General features: G+C 52.2%; 1 pseudogene across 1 annotated transcript in view; it reads left to right on the top strand.

The window, feature by feature from the left end:
- The window catches only part of LOC147008366 (uncharacterized), a 32,822-nt pseudogene extending 19,001 nt beyond the window's left edge, over nucleotides 1-13,821 (top strand). The window contains exon 2 of the transcript XR_015053409.1: nucleotides 12,249-13,821. The product of XR_015053409.1 is annotated as an uncharacterized LOC147008366 (transcript). The remainder of the gene's footprint in view (nucleotides 1-12,248) is intronic.
- The last annotated feature ends 640 nt before the right edge of the window (nucleotides 13,822-14,461 follow it).

The following is a 14,461-nucleotide window of genomic DNA, read 5'->3' as shown; positions in this document are numbered from 1 at the left end:
ATATATATATATATATATATATATATTGTTGCGGATTCGCGCCCGCCGGCGTGCGACGGCCACGTAACTCGAATCGCGGCACGTCGCCCACCGGACGGACAATCCAGTCGTGACCCTCTCGGACTAACGCCGGGAACCAGTCACGGGTGGACCTTTCGGTCTCACCGCGATCGAGCCAATCAGCCCCCGCGTGGGATAGGGTTGCTCGCCAAATTCGACCTACCTAAGTACCCACGCGGAGGTAGACCGGCGATCGCACCTCGCCGCAGGTCGACTTCGGACACGGGCCATAAGCGACCCGTTCCGTACTATCAGAATAACCGAGCGGTGTTATCGTCGACCTCGACGGTTCGATTAATTATCGGGCGTATTCAGCCCACTACCAACCCTTTACTTGAAGCAAGATGAGGATTCAATGGAGGAAAAGACGAAGCGAAGCGGGAGAACAGTTCAACAATAAAGCACATTTATTCGCGACGAACGGAAAGCACACAAATACAATTCCACCAAATGCACACAAAAAAAAGAAAACACAATTCCATTTACACAAAAAGCAAACATAAAAGTGAAAACACAGTGCAGAGCTAATACCGACTACCGAGCACACGGCAACACTTATACAATTCTACTTCACAGGCGGCGCCGACAACACATACCCAAAACCAAGGAAAAGAAATCCCCCAAGAATGGGGCAGGCCTGAGGCCGAGACCGGGTCGGGCCTACCCGTCTGGTGATGAGACGCGGAGCGGCGATGGCCCCGCAACCCGCGGGCCTCGTGGACAGTGCCTGGCAGGGGGTGGGAACGGGGCCCCCTTGGTCGCACTATCTCAGCGCGGGGGGGGGAAACAGGAGGGGTTGCTGATGCTCGGGGTATAGAGGATCTTTATTATCCCTGGTGTGCGTCTCCACCTCGGCCAGGTCGCGCTGCCGGCCTCCCTCGGGCGTGCAGCTCCTGGCACCGACGCGAGCACCCCCTCGTCCGGCGTCGCCGCCTTTCCACAGCTCCGTCCCCTCCGTTCCGACTCCAACGCACACGACGAGCAGCTCCACCGCCCGCGAAGTCTTGACCCTCTGCTTCCGACTCTCCTCTTCTTGACTCTCCGACCCGTTCTTGTTTGCGACTCACGTTCTCGTTCTGCTGACTCTCTCGTTCCGACTCTCCTCTTCTTGACTCTCCGACCTCGTTCTGCTGACCCTCTCGTTCCGCCTCTGACTGACGAACACGGTCCTTTTATCCCCCCGTAACTTCGCCTTTGACCCCTTCCCTTTGACCTTTCACCTCGCTCCCCATTGGCCCGAGAAAAAGTGGGCGTGAAGGCTTTTTGATCCACAAATTTGCATATATCGATCGTTCTGGAGGCGGGGCCAAATCGCCCCTCGCTCACCGATTGGACGGCAAAAAGTGGGCGTGTGTCGTTTTTGATCCGTTTTTGAAGCAGAAAATCCGTGGTTTTGTACACGCTGTTCGACGCGCTCTGCATGAGTCCAACACCGGTACCCACAGCGGGGCAAGAACGGTGGCGATGCTACGGTGGCGAGGTGTGACGGGAAGGTCGTGGCGGTTGTGGTGAAGCGGTGGTTGTGGTTGGTGGTTGATGTTGTGGTTGTGATCATGGCGGTTGGTCCAAAATAAAGATAGTGAAAGAAAAACGGCTATCCTGAAGAGTCGCAGCACGTATAAATGACATGTATTCCCACTAGACAACGGGTTTGGGCCTAACTACACATGCACTTACCGAGATACCTCACCTAAGGGACCTGAATGGTGGTTTGCGAATCTGGTAACCACAACACTACCCCCTTCCCTTTTTACAGACTCGTCCCGAGTCGTCAAATTTTCGTGTGCCATCATGTGTAGTTTTCCCCTAGTACACTTTACCTACGGATCCCTGAGTGCGACATTCATGGTATTCGTGTCCCCAAAATAAATAACCTGAGGGCTGCGTAACTACCTAAACAAACTCACTCACACGGACGACTTAAATAAAATTGCCGGCGCTAAGACATACATGCCGGGGGCGCACTCATATGTACAGTACATCTTAACCTTAACTTACCAATTTTACACTAAACCATGGCCCAGGATCATTGAACTCTGCAAAAGAAAGCAGTTAGCAGGGAGCCAGGCTGCCCGCATGCAGTCTCTGGCTCAAAACAATGCAGGTGACAGGGAACGTGGCTGGCTGCTCACTCGCAGTCCAAGGCCTTCCCTTTTGAACTGAACTCAGTGAACCACAACGGTGCTTGGGCTGCACAACGCAGTCTCCGTGCCAGCTCAAGTGGCACACGCAATGAGCACAACGAATGGATGGATGAATGGATGGACCGAATGCAGTGAACCACAACGGTGCATGGGCTGCACAAACGCAGTCTCCGTGCCAGCTCAAGTGGCACACGCAATGAGCACAACGAATGGATGCATGGACACAAACACGGTGCACGGGCCGCCACTGCAGGCCCGTGTTGTAGCTGCCAACAGGGCAGTTCTTGCAGCTTGCAAACTGTTGCCTTGATCCTGGCGCACATGGAAATGAACAGGGGTGGGGGGGGGCAGAGCAAAAATTGAACGGGGGCTGGTGAACAGGGGCAGTGGGCATGGCATGGCAAAGGTAGCAGGCAAACACAGCCCGCAGAAGAAGGCCGCTGCAGGCAAACATAGCGGGCAGATGAACTGGCCGGCACAGGCCTTGAAGTACCACAGCTGCAGACGAAGTGGCCGGCACAGGCCTTGCAGCAACACAACAGCTGCCGATCAAGTGGGCCGGCACAGGCCTTGAAGTAACACAGCCAGCCGATGAAGTTGGCCAGCCTTTGCCGTTCAGTGGAGGTTGGTGGAGGGAGTGCGGTGGTGCTGGCCACTTGGAAGGCGGGCTCGGACCTACCTACCTGTCTCCCTCCCAACCTATCGCCTTTGCCTGTCACTGTACATACCCACTCCCTTAATTTGTGAAAAACCAATTTAGCCCCCTTAATTTTTTTTTTTTATTTTTTTATTTTTACTTCCCCACTATAAATCGTCCCCTAACCCCCTTTATCGTCCTTGTTCGGCTAACCTATTCTGTCACCTAGCCCACTCCCAACCCCTACGTTCCCTTCCCAGAGGGGAACAAGGGAGAGCTAATGTCCTGTGTCGAGGCCCAACGAAGCCTCAGAATGGCCTCCCCAGAGTTCGGCGATCTTAACACCAAGTGGGTCCAGCGGCCCACAACGACAGCGAGGGGATGGATGGTGCGGAGGGGTACATCTCCTAATCTACCCTAACCATTTAACTGTTAAACTACCCCGGGGCTTTCAACAAGCGCCTCTCGCTTAAACTATTGGTTCTAACAACCCAGATTCCCGTCGCCTGTGTTGGTGTCCTTACAATTTCGGGCCTCGCCCCCCAATTTTCGCTCCGTGCCCTCACACGGTCTCCTGGCTGGGACACGTGGCTCCCTTTGGCAGGCACGACCCTCTGCCGAATCTCCCGCTATGGCACCCCCGGGCACTACACTGCCTCCGAGCCTACCAGCTCCCTAACACCGGGGAGTGCCCCCCATGGCACCTCCCCTGAAACGCACACGTGGCAGGCCGGCCTCCCGGGCCCCTTTCCGAGGGTGCCCACAACACTGCCCACGCGGCTAATGGCGCCCCGGGCCCCCGCACCAAGCAGGCGCACCTGTGCCCACTACTCTATCCCGGCCCCCCATGGGCCCTTGGCCTACCGCGGCCGACTAGCCTGGTGCCCGGGGTACCCACTCAGCGATACTCACCTTTCGCAGCCACGCTCCCAAGCCCGTCAACAGGGCTCCTGCACCCCTCCAAATGGGTCTCGAGCCTACTTTCCCACCAACAGCAAAACGACCTCCATTTTTCAATTTGACTAACCCAGCTAACTCACTTTACTCTGACCCCGGGGTCCCTTGGGCGGGAGTCACTCCTCCCCCCAATCACTCATCGCACCATGCATTCCCCATTCGCTCCTCACACACAGACCCGCTGGCCTCACTCACTCACCAAGCACATGCTTCCAATTCACTCACCAACTACTCTTCAACACACACACCGCTGAACTCTGCCATCCTTCTAACTACCTCCCCTAACTAACTCGTGCTCCCACGTCGTCCCTTAAACTATAGCACGTTCCTTTTAACACTACGTAGCTAAACTACGTCCCCTCTACACATTCACCAGTCTGTCTCTATCTCCTAACTCAAAAATTCATTTTATTTCCCAACCTAAATCTGGCTACAATCCCTCTAACTAATCCATTCCACGGACTCCATGAGGACTTACCCCTGCCCCATGAAGTCGGTCTAACTAAGCTAACCCTTCCCCCTAACTAGTTTCCATCCTGTGCCCAGGTAAGGGGGTCTTTCACCCCTTGCCCAGGAATCCTTTGCACCCGAAAGTGAGGCTTGGCTTTCTTTTTTTCTTTTTTTCCCATGCGCAGCACCTGCGCGGCAACTCGCGCTCTTTGCACCTTGCAACTGCCCGTGACGTCATGCAGCTGCACGTGTTCCTCGTCCCTCCTTGGACGGGACCATCCGGCAGAGATACCCCTCCTGCCGGATTCCAACCCCACGTGCAGCCATGACGTCAACGTGCGCATATAAAAAAAAACACAAGCCACACGTCTCGAGGGGTTCCCCACGCGAACACATGTGCTTTGCCCGTTGGAGCTTAACACACACGATCGCGTGGAGAACCCGTCCGGTCCAAATCCGTTTACCTGCCTAAACTTTGTCCGTCCGCGGGATCGGCAAATCCACCGCGTGCGTTTCCGGACCGGGACTTCACTCTCGCAAGCGAGCACGTGGCGGTCTCGTGCGTTGCACAGCACGAACCGCGTGCTCACTGCTGGGTGAACCCGGCACGGTCCTCGAAACAACTACAGCCGCTACTCGGCTTTCTCTCCTCTGTCGCCGTCTCCGTCGCCATTCCACACACGCATACCTGCGTGTCACGACGCACACAGTCCACACCATCACATTCACACGGGGAGACGCGGCTGCGTGCTCCCGCATGCCAACCGACATCTCCCTCTCATACCGCTCTCTCACACACACGGTCTCCCTGGCACACAGCGACCTTGCACACGGCCGTTCACTCACGCGTGCCTCACTACTCACACAAACCATACTACTCACACGTGGTGCTCCATTCACTCGCGCGGGGGCATTCACCCGCGGTTCCTCACCCACACACGCGAGGGCACTCAACCGCTGTGCCTCATCCACACACCGTGCCTCATCCACACACGGTTCCTCACCCACACACGCGGGGGCACTAACCCGCGGTGCCTCACTCACACTCCGTGCCTCATCCACACACGGCGTGCTGGGAAGCACGTACTCCGGCACCATCGCCACCACACCACTCACACGTGGTGCCTCACTCATACTGGCCGTTTCACTCACACACACGGCCTCACTCACACACGGTGCCCCATCCACACCCGGCGTGCTGGGAAGCACGCACTCTGGCACCATCGCCACCACACCACTCACACACGTGGTCGCTTCCACACACGGGGACGCACTCACGCCTTGCACCACACACACAGGGACAACTACACTGGGGATTCGTATCCCCACAAGGGTCTCCGGGGCCTCTATACCCCCCAAGCTCTCCGTGCACCCGTCCACAGCACTCGTCCCCTCAACCTCGCAAAACACGACCGAACTCACCTGGTCGTGACTCGCCTCAAGGGGGCATACTCCCTCCCCTTGTTCCTGGAGGAGGCCATCCAACTGCTCGCACCGGGTCCCTGCACACTCCGCGAGCTCACCCCCATTATCCTCCACTTCCTCCGTGTGTGTGTGTGCGTCACTTACCCCGTCTTCATCGTGCAGTCTTCCCTCTATCGTTCCCATCTCCCGTGTCTCTGCCAACTCGGTCACCTCTTCACCCTTTACCTCCCTTGTCTCAACTATTATTTCCGTTGTCGTCACCTCGTGTCTCGTCTCACACGTTTTGGTCTCCCCATTTAATTTTTCCCTTTCGGTCATCGTGACGACCCTCGCCCAACACGCCCCCCGAATTATTTTTTCACCCGCCTCCACCGCGGGCCTGTCAGCCGTTGCACCCCCTTCCAGCTCGTTTGTTCCTACACGTGGAGTCGCCATTTTTATCTCCCTGGTCACGGCCTTCATGCCCGCCTGCAGGCATCGGCCCATGTTCTGCGTCTCACCCCGTAGTTCTTTCATTTCTTCCCTCATTTGCTGTGTATTCGCATCCATCGTCGTTTTCACTTCATTTGTATTTGTATCCATCTTTTCGTTCATGCCTTTCATTTCGTTTGTATTTGTATCCATCTTTTCGTTTATTTGTTTGTTCATTGCCGCCAGCATGGCGAATAGCTGGGCCATGTCGGGTGCGCTTGGGTGAGCCGATTCGGCAGGGGTTGGGGAAGGGTCTTGGTGGAGAGGGGGGGGGAGGTGTCATACACCGCGGCCGCTGCCGCACCCACCTCGGGCCCTGGGTTCAGTTGGGCGAGTCCGTGTTCCTGCACAATCAACATTTCCTGCTCGGGGATTCCATCCTGGGCCATGGACTACATTATTACACATATACATTTCTAATACCCCCGGCTCCCGCTCGCCTTGAGACGCCATCTTGCTTCTCGTGAAGGGTTAATTTGCTCGCTCGTAATTTGGAGGGAATCGGGGGTCGCTTCTCTCACCCCTGGACCGATTCCCGTAAATTTAGCCGGAGACAGGACAGCCCGTTTTCCTGTTCTCCGATACCAGTGCCGCGAGGAGGGCGATGAATTTGTATCCCACTTCTGACACCAGTGTTGCGGATTCGCGCCCGCCGGCGTGCGATGGCCACGTAACTCGAATCGCGGCACGTCGCCCACCGGACGGACAATCCAGTCGTGACCCTCTCGGACTAACGCCGGGAACCAGTCACGGGTGGACCTTTCGGTCTCACCGCGATCGAGCCAATCAGCCCCCGCGTGGGATAGGGTTGCTCGCCAAATTCGACCTACCTAAGTACCCACGCGGAGGGTAGACCGGGCGATCGCACCTCGCCGCAGGTCGACTTCAGACACGGGCCACTTAAGCGACCCGTTCCGTACTATCAGAATAACCGAGCGGTGTTATCGTCGACCTCGACGGTTCGATTAATTATCGGGCGTATTCAGCCCACTACCAACCCTTTACGTGAAGCAAGATGAGGATTCAATGGAGGAAAAGACGAAGCGAGCGGGAGAACAGTTCAACAATAAAGCACATTTATTCGCGACGAGACGGAAAGCACACAAATACAATTCCACCAAATGCACACAAAAAAAGAAAACACAATTCCATTTTACACAAAAAGCAAACATAAAAGTGAAAACACAGTGCAGAGCTAATACCGACTACCGAGCACACGGCAACACTTATACAATTCTACTTCACAGACGGCGCCGACAACACATACCCAAAACCAAGGAAAAGAAATCCCCCAAGAATGGGGCAGGCCTGAGGCCGAGACCGGGTCGGGCCTACCCGTCTGGTGATGAGACGCGGAGCGGCGATGGCCCCGCAACCCGCGGGCCTCGTGGACAGTGCCTGGCAGGGGTGGGAACGGGGCCCCCTTGGTCGCACTATCTCAGCGCGGGGGGAAACAGGAGGGGGTTGCTGATGCTCGGGGTATAGAGGATCTTTATTATCCCTGGTGTGCGTCTCCACCTCGGCCAGGTCGCGCTGCCGGCCTCCCTCGGGCGTGCAGCTCCTGGCACCGACGCGAGCACCCCCTCGTCCGGCGTCGCCGCCTTTCCACAGCTCCGTCCCCTCCGTTCCGACTCCAACGCACACGACGAGCAGCTCCACCGCCCGCGAAGTCTTGACCCTCTGCTTCCGACTCTCCTCTTCTTGACTCTCCGACCCGTTCTTGTTTGCGACTCTCGTTCTCGTTCTGCTGACTCTCTCGTTCCGACTCTCCTCTTCTTGACTCTCCGACCTCGTTCTGCTGACCCTCTCGTTCCGCCTCTGACTGACGAACACGGTCCTTTTATCCCCCCCGTAACTTCGCCTTTGACCCCCTCCCTTCGACCTTTCACCTCGCTCCCCATTGGCCCGAGAAAAAGTGGGCGTGAAGGCTTTTTGATCCACAAATTTGCATATATCGATCGTTCTGGAGGCGGGGCCAAATCGCCCCTCGCTCACCGATTGGACGGCAAAAAGTGGGCGTGTGTCGTTTTTGATCCGTTTTTGAAGCAGAAAATCCGTGGTTTTGTACACGCTGTTCGACGCGCGTTCTGCATGAGTCCAACACCGGTACCCACAGCGGGGCAAGAACGGTGGCGATGCTACGGTGGCGAGGTGTGACGGGAAGGTCGTGGCGGTTGTGGTGAAGCGGTGGTTGTGGTTGGTGGTTGATGTTGTGGTTGTGATCATGGCGGTTGGTCCAAAATAAAGATAGTGAAAGAAAAACGGCTATCCTGAAGAGTCGCAGCACGTATAAATGACATGTATTCCCACTAGACAACGGGTTTGGGCCTAACTACACATGCACTTACCGAGATACCTCACCTAAGGGACCTGAATGGTGGTTTGCGAATCTGGTAACCACAACAATATATATATATATATATATATATATATATATATATATATATATATATATATATATATATATATATATATATATATATATACATATATATATATATACATATATATATATATATATATATATATATATATATATATATATATATATATGCCTGGTGTGTTGGCGTCGTGGTTAGGGCAGCGGCTTGGGATCCAAAAGGTCCTGAGTTCAAGCCCCGTTGGGCCACTGAATTAATACATCAGGGGGTTGACTCAGCCTGTCATCCTTCCGAGGTCGGCGAAATGAGTACCAGTATACTGGGCCGGTGTATACCCCGGTTAAAATAGGTGTACCATATCCCTGTGTGTCGTATGAGGCGACCAGGGTTGCGTCAGGAAGGGCATCCGGCGTAAAACATGTGCCAAATCACTTTGCGGATCATACGGATGATCCGCTGTGGCGACCCCTTATGGGAGCAGCCGAAAGAAGGAGAAGAAGATATATATATATATATATATATATATATATATATATATATATATATATATATATATATATATATATATATATATTGTTGTGGTTGACGAAATTCGCAAACCACCATTCAGGTCCCTTAGGTGAGATATCTCTGTAAGTATATGTGTAGTTAGGCCCAAACCCGTTGTTTCGAGGGAATAAATGTCATTCATTCGGGCTGCGACCATTCTAGATAGCCGTTTTTCTTTTACTATCTTTATTTTGGACCAGCCGCCATTACTACCATTACTACCACCACCAACCACGTCTCAACAGCCATCACACAACAACCACCAACCGCAACGCCGCTTCACAACCACAGCCACGACCTTTACCGTCACAACACGCCCTCGCAACCATCGCATCACCGCCATTCCCGCGCCGCTTGTGGGCACCGATACTGGACTCGTGCAGGGCGCGCACCGAGCAGCGGGTGCAAAAACACCAGCCTTTCCGAAGCAATCGGATCAAAAACGACTCACGCCCACTTCTGTTCCGTCCTATCGGCGAGCGTGGGGCGATTTGACCCCGCCTCCAGGTGCGTCGGAGTATAATCGCTATATGCAGATTCGTGGATCAAAAAGCATTCACGCCCACTTTCCCTCTGTCCAATGGGGAGCCAGCCAGAGGTAAAGGGTCGAAGGTGAAGGAGCGAGGCCCCGGGGGCTATAAAGGGCCGCGTTCGCCCGCCGGGCAGTGGAGTTGGAAAGAGTCAGTCAAGGAGAGTGGAGAAGAGAAGAGTCGGAGAAAGCAGTTGGACGGAGCTGTGGAGAGTGGGAGAGTTGGAGAGGTGGCGGCGGCGGAGGCAGTCGAGAGGGCGCTCGTGTCAGAGTCGGGGAGCTGCGGAGAGGGGAGGCCGATAACGCGACCGAGGTCGCGGTGGAGACGCTCGTCGCGGGACCCGAGCCAGCGAGATATCCTCATCCCCCCGAGCATCAACAACCCCCTCCTGTTTCCCCCCGCGCTGAGATAGTGTGAGAAGGGGGCCCCGTTCCCACCCCATTCCAGACACTGTCCGCGAGGCCCGCGGAGTCGGGGCGCCACCGCCATTTTGCGGCTCATCACCTGACGGGTAGGCTCGACGCGGTCTCGGCCCCAGGCCCGTCTGCCCCCTCATAGTGGAGGGTGGTCCCTTTTTCTTTTGCTTTGAGTATATGTGTTGTCGGCGCCGTCTGTGAAGTAAAACTGTATAAGTGTTGCCGTGTGCTCGGTAGTCGGTGGTAGAGCTGCATTGTGTTTCACTTTTACATTTGCTTTTTGTGCATTATTGTGGTGTTTCTTCTTTTACATTTGCTTTTGGTGTATAATTGTATATGTGTGCTATCCGTGTGCCATCGCGGAATAAATGTGCTTTATGTTGAACTGTTTTTCCCGTTTCGCTTCGTCTTTTCCTTTATTGAATCTCCATCTTACTTCACGTAAAGGGTTGGTCGTGGGCTAAAACGCCCGATAATTAATCGAACCGTCGGGGTTGACGATAACACCGCTCGGTTATCCCGATAGTACGGAACGGGTCGCTTAAAGTGGCCCGTGTCCGAAGTCGACCTGCGGCGAGGTGCGATCGCCCGGTCTACCCTCCGTGTGGGTACTTAGGTAGGTCGAATTTGGCGAGCAACCCTATCCCACGCGGGGGGCCGATTGGCACGATCGTGGTGAGGCCGAAAGGCCCACCCGTGACTAGTTCCCGGCGTTAGTCCGAGAGGGTCACGACGGGATTGTCCGTCCGGTGGGCGACGTGCCACGATTCGAGTTACGTGGCCGTTCGCACGCCGGCGGGCGCGAATCCGCAACAATATATATATATATATATATATATATATATATATATATATATATATATATATATATATATATATATATATATATATATATATATATATATATATATATATATATATATTGTTACGTTTGAGGGGGTATGCATTCAAAGGGTAATTAGGATGTTTAATTAGGTATGCCATGCTGTTCGAGTTTACCAGGATCTCGATGTAATAAGTAGCAATTCCGTGGTGATAAGTTGTCTAGTAAATGTCCATTTCTTCAAGGGGGAAATGATAATTGTCACGTAATTAGTTGGGGAAACGGGTTAGGGTAAGTGTGTCTGCGTAAACCCCTTTAAGTATTCCCTGGAGGCTTGCCGTGACGTCACAGGACAGTGCTGCGGATGGCTCCGCCCCGTGATCACGATTGGCGGAAGGCGACGGTGGTGGGCCAATAAAACGGCTCGATTGGAAGTGACGAGGACGGGAGGATAAAAAGGTTCTGTTCGGGCCAAAAAGAGAAGAGGAAGAAGATCGGTACAGAAAAACCGTTTTGGTGGAGGTTGTTGTGCTTGGAGCGTGCTGTGTTGTTGCGCTGATTCGATCCTGGTTTTCATCGTGTCTCGAGGCCCTGCTGTGCTTCGTGCCTCAGCTCGGTTGGCTCTGGGGTTCTGCTGTCTCTGAGTACGGGGTCGAACGGCGGGCGGACCTGCCTCCCTCTCCTGCTCGCAACTTGGCGCCAGAACTGGTTCCCTGGCGGCTGTGAGCGGACTTGGGCCGACACCAGGAGGTCGACAGTACCACGGTGTCTCCTGCCCCTGACGAGCGCAACGCCAGCTCGTCCGGCGCCAATCCAGGGACTGTTGCGTCCGCACCACGGGCCAGCCTGACCACCAGGACCAGCTACGTTTTGTGTGTGTGTGTGTGTGTGTGTGTGTGTGTGTGTGTGTGTGTGTGTGTGTGTGTGTGTGTGTGTGTGTGTGTGTGTGTGTGTGTGTACCTGGCGCCTTAGAGGGCTTGAGATTTGTATATTCATTGGAATTATCTGTGATTTCCCCACGCCCGAACCTACACCACCATCCCGTCGAATCGCCCCGGATCCCTCTTCTTGCCGAGTCTTGTTATTTCTGGTTAGAGAAATAAACGTTATCAACTCAGTGAAAAGCGACTCGTGCCACCTTCCTCGTCCCGTTTGCGGTAGAGCGATTAGAACCGCCATCTTTGGGTTATAAATAAATAAACCGCCTCCATCGTTTCGGCTCATTTTACGTTGGCGGGACTGTTTAAGTCCCGTAGACGTCACAATATATGTATATATATATATATGGATATATATCGGGGTCCAAGAGGGTCTACATGGTTGTGGGGGGGGGGTTGGGGTGAGGGGGGGTAGGTGTTGCAATGATGCATTTTCTAGTTAGTTTTGTGTTTCAATGTCTTTGCAGATAAAGAAATGAAAATCATTTATTTTACCAACTCTGCCCAGTTCGACACAGAAGATCATTTCAATCAGCAAATGCCTTGTTGTCTGGACAATCACAAATCGAGCAGCGTCTCTTCCAACAACCACAAGAGTTGTTTAAAGGCGATCAAGCAGATCCAAGGAAACAACAAACCCTTCAAGCGTTCCGTGTGTAACAAGGCTTTTCCTACTTCATCAAATTTACATCGTCATGCAAGATTACATTCCGGGGAGAAACCCTTCAAATATTCCATGTGCTCGAAGACGTTTGCTGATTCATCATCTTTACATCGACATGAACGGATGCATTCCCTGGAAAAACCCAACAAGTGTTCTGTTTGTCCCAAGGCATTTGTTTCTTCATCATTTTTACGTCGACATGAACGAGTACATTCCGGGGATAAACCCTACAAGTGTTCTGTGTGCTCGAATGCCTTTTTTTCAAAATCAGGTTTAAATTATCATAAAAAAACACATTCCGGGGATAAACCCTACAAATGTTCTGTTTGCTCCAAGGCATTTGCTGCTTCATCTTCTTTACATCGACATGAACGAGTACATTCCGGGGATAAACCCTACAAGTGTTCTCTTTGCCCCAAGGCATTTGCTGCTTCATCAACTTTACATCGACATGAACGACTACATTCCGGGGATAAACCCTACAAGTGTTCTGTTTGTCACAAGGCATTTGCTACTTCTTCAACTTTACATGAACATGATCGAGTACATTCCGGGGATAAACCCTACAAGTGTTCTGTTTGCCCCAAGGCATTTGCTGTTTCATCAACTTTACATCAACATCAACGAGTACATTCCGGGGATAAACCCTACAAGTGTTCTGTTTGTAACAAGGCATTTACTCAATCATCATCTTTACAAACACATGCACGAGTACATTCCGGGATAAACCCCACAAGTGTTCTGTTTGTAACAAGGCATTTGCTACTTCTTCAACTTTACATGAACATGATCGAGTACATTCCGGGGATAAACCCTACAAGTGTTCTGTTTGCCCCAAGGCATTTGCTGTTTCATCAACTTTACATCAACATGAACGAGTACATTCCGGGGATAAACCCTACAAGTGTTCTGTTTGTAACAAGGCATTTACTCAATCATCATCTTTACAAACACATGAACGAGGACATTCCGGGGATAAACCCCACAAGTGTTCTGTTTGCCCAAAGGCATTTGCTACTTCTTCATCTTTCCATCGACATGAACGAGTACATTCCGGGGATAAACCCTACAAGTGTTCTGTTTGTAACAAGGCATTTACTGATTCATCAACTTTACATCAACATGAACGAATACATTCCAGAGATAAATCCTACAAGTGTTCTGTGTGCTCGAATACCTTTTTTTCAAAATCAGGTTTGCATTATCATAAAAAAAACACATTCCCGGGATAAACCCCACAAATGTTCTGTTTGCTCCAAGGTATTTGCTGATTCACCTTCTTTACATCGTCATGGACGGAAACATTCCGGGGATAAACCCCACAAGTGTTCTGTTTGTAAAAAGGCATTTGGTTCTTCATCAAATTTTTGTCATCATCAAAAAATACACACGAAGATTCAACAGAGGTGCGAGGACCCAGCGACTTCGATGTGAATTCCGTGTTATCAGGGAAATGACCAAGTACCTGGATTTGGAAAATGAAGTCAAAATAACCTGGAAGTTGAAGATTGTCGACATTGTGTCAGTGATTGCTCCAGCAACTGGAGTGATGAAGAAGAACCTCACTGATATCTTCAAAAACAGCCCTGGGAATTAATATTACTACAAAGTAACTACAGTTGGAGGCTGTCTTGTGTTCAGTGACGATCCTGAAAAGAACCCTCGGAACGAAACTCTGAGAACAAGAAAACTTCACAACATGCTCAATCAAACATGACTTTTCACCAAAATGGAGGTGGATACACACACACACACACACACACACACACACACACACACACACACACACACACACACCTACACGAATACACTCAAATGCACAATCACACGAATACACCCGAAACACACACACACACACACACACACACACACACACACACACACACACACACACACACACACACACACACACACACACAAAGCCACACCAATACACTCAATCACACAAGATCACACGAATACACTCAAACACACAACCACACATCAGGGTTCATCAACTTTTGATGTTATTTGCTG

This window comes from Eptatretus burgeri, chromosome 19 (genome assembly GCF_056783735.1).
Source record: "Eptatretus burgeri isolate ZD-2024b chromosome 19, Ebu_testis_v1, whole genome shotgun sequence".
Classification (NCBI taxonomy): Eukaryota; Metazoa; Chordata; class Myxini; order Myxiniformes; family Myxinidae; genus Eptatretus; species Eptatretus burgeri.
This window is presented reverse-complemented; position numbering and strand designations above follow the sequence as displayed.